General features: G+C 42.2%; 1 long non-coding RNA gene across 1 annotated transcript; it reads left to right on the top strand.

Moving 5' to 3' along the window:
- Positions 1-1,410: 1,410 nt before the first annotated feature.
- Positions 1,411-2,830, top strand: LOC123154028 (uncharacterized). The gene is made up of 3 exons (XR_006476615.1): positions 1,411-2,073; positions 2,197-2,285; positions 2,582-2,830. It is a non-coding gene; the product is annotated as an uncharacterized lncRNA (long non-coding RNA).
- The last annotated feature ends 203 nt before the right edge of the window (positions 2,831-3,033 follow it).

Raw genomic sequence — 3,033 nt, 5'->3', positions numbered from 1 at the left:
TGGATTTGATAACATGTTTTCAAGTTCATGAATCTTTTTGGATTTCAGGAAATGTTCATGAACTATGAGAAGAAAGAACATTCTGAATTTGGCGAACATTTTCTAAATTTGCAAAAAAATTGAAAATTCACAGAAAGAAAATAGAAATCACAATTATTTTTGAATTCTAAACATTTTTTGGAATTTAGGAACCTTTTCTAATTTGCATTTTTTAATTCATGTTTTTTCCAAATTTACAGAATTTTCTGAAATCAATGTCATTTTAAATTTACAAGTATTATTTTATTGGTTTAATATTTGTTGTAGAATATTCTTCAATTCCCAAAAGTAATTAAATTCAAGATCATTTTCTGAATTCGTCATAAGTTTTTTTAATTCACAAAAAAGTTCATTAACATTTTTTGCATTTGAAGGAATTTAATCAAAATCATGTCTTTCTAGAATTGCAAGCTTTCTTGACATTCGTTAACGTTTTTCAACTTTGTGAACATTTATCTGAATAATGATCATTTTGTTAATTCATAATTTTCTCTTCATTTCATCTATTATTTTTTGAATTCAACAAAAAATTATGAAATTATGAAAAATAGAAATCTATACTACTATTAAACAATCAAACTAATTCTTTCTTAAAGCCATACGACTGATGTACACAGTTTGATTAGCACCGTACGATTAGGCCCATTAAATTTAATCTAACAGCTAGCCGTAATCTAATCTGTTCTCTCGTGTGCGCTTAGTAATTTAAGCTGGTTGACCGTGCTTCACCGAATCACCGTAGAGGAATATAGGAAGCCCCACCATGCACCAACTCAATCCCTACAATCACGCAAAGAGTAGAAGAAAAAAGGAAAGTGATCTCAATCAGAGCCCCACGCTCGCTAACTGCCCCGCGAGGCCTCCTGCCCTGGCCACCGGACGAGTGTCGGACACCCACGCCACATGCGCCGCCGCCTGACCCTCCTCTGCCACCGCACCCGCCGCAGAACCGACGAGTGCGCCGGTAATACCTCCCATCCCCTCCTATCATCTTCCCTATCCCAACACCGACGAGGTGGAGCTGGCGTCTCCCTCCTTCACCAACACCGACGATGAGCTGAGACAGCGCCCTCTCGCCAGGCACGCCCTTGACCTGGACGGCACCGCTGAGCCCGTGGCCCTCCTCCCCAGGTCACCGGATCCAGCCAAGATCCACCTCGTCCTCCCACATCGGCCACCATGGTCGTCCTCCTCTGCACCCAAGGTTAGCCCATATTCCATAAGCACCATGTGCATTAGAAGGTTTGAGCCGGCGATTCAGCTTTCGGCAATTCCCAGTCTTTGGTCTGGTTTGTTGTTCATCTTAGGTGATTTTTTCTCTACAAAATATTTTTTTTCTTGCGTCTCATCTTAGGTAATTTGGATGGCCCCGTCTCTCACGAATACAATGAGCCGCGCGCGCTAGGCGGAGCGAACAAATCCAACCACATGGGTGGCGGTGGCGGCAGTGGGACCGAGGAAGTGACCCGCGTCCGGCGGTCTGGAGCATGCTGATGGCCGCGACGGGGACGGCCCCCTCAGTCAAACTCTAGAGCTTTTTCCCGAACATATTGGAGATCGACAAGAATGGCGGCAATCGCAACTACGACCTACGGCGGAGGAGAAACTGATCGTGAGCAATGGAGGCCCGACGGCGCTGCTCTTGTTGGACTCAACGGTGCTCTCGGTGCACCGCCGATGGGTGCTCCCGGCCCCGGTGGGGTCGCCATTAGCCCGTGACCATGGACTAGCGGTGAACTGGGGACTCCGTCCATGGGGGACGGCGAGCACTGGTGCTCTGCTGGCGAACGCTTGTTGCAGGGACATGGAGATCTCCTACGATGGGGAATGGAGAGAGCTTTGGTAGATAGACCTGTTCTATCTGGGTGCGAACAAAATTTCATCTCTCTTGGAGTTTTTTTTGTGTGTGTCAGATAGTAGAGAGGAACACCGCTAGTGAGAGGATTCTTATCACTACCAGCAGATCAAGCCTTCCCATGAGTTTGTTGCCAAGGATTTGCATGGAGCGAAGTGGAGGTTCCGCCATTATAAGAGGTGAGATCAGTGTTGTTGTACTGCTTGATCAGGAGTATGGTATGCAACACTATATTTTCATGTATACTATAGTATTATTTTGTTGCTGGTAAACATTATTTCCATCTAATATTTTTTTTTCAGAGGCAGAGAAAACTATTTTGTAGGCTTTTAAACTAAGCACAAAATTAAGACATGTTCTGCGTCAAGGATAGGAATTATAATATGTAAAGGTCAGTAAAAAAGTATGCACATAAAATGCTATTCTTTTTCAGTTGGCAACATTGCATACAGAATTTGAATCTTTATTATTGGAATTTGTTGTTCCATGTTGGAAGTTCCTGAAGATTTTCACCTTCGGGTAAGCATGGCATGGTGATTAAAACGTTTCTTAGAAAATGAACTCATAATGAGAAGTTATGTTCTAATTAAGATGGATCAAGGGTTGTGCCTTTTTAATTATTCAGCATGAATATAGCAGGCTGGTTCAGTGATCATCTGTGAACTTCCAACATACTCTTTTGTGCAGGTAAGATGGGAGGATGGCACAGACTGTACTACCAAATTAGACTATCTCCATGGGAGATCGAGATTGTTCGTGATTCAATCTCTACTGCTCAGTGTCTGGCACTATCGATGACCTGCAGACACAAACAGTGTTGTAACCTTTCCTTTATTATTCCAGGACCACCCAAATTAATGGTTCTACATCTAATGTAGATTATATATGTATGAACCCTGTCTCTGGCCGCATCAATGACTTGCAGACACAAACATTCATATACTTCTATGTGTAAAATTAAACCAATTGTGATTAGTATAGATTGTTGAATTGTTCCTTGGACGGGCATGGTTATAATTGACATTGTTCTATGTGTTAAGATTGATGTTGATTTGTGAATCTTGCGTTATTATCATGTATGTATGACATGAGCTTGTTCTCATAAACCAGATATTATTGGATGTTGGTTTCCCTGTTTG

This window comes from Triticum aestivum, chromosome 7A (genome assembly GCF_018294505.1).
Source record: "Triticum aestivum cultivar Chinese Spring chromosome 7A, IWGSC CS RefSeq v2.1, whole genome shotgun sequence".
In the NCBI taxonomy this organism is placed as follows: Eukaryota; Viridiplantae; Streptophyta; class Magnoliopsida; order Poales; family Poaceae; genus Triticum; species Triticum aestivum.
The sequence above is the reverse complement of the archived record's forward strand: the minus strand, read 5'-3'. Positions and strand labels throughout refer to the sequence as shown.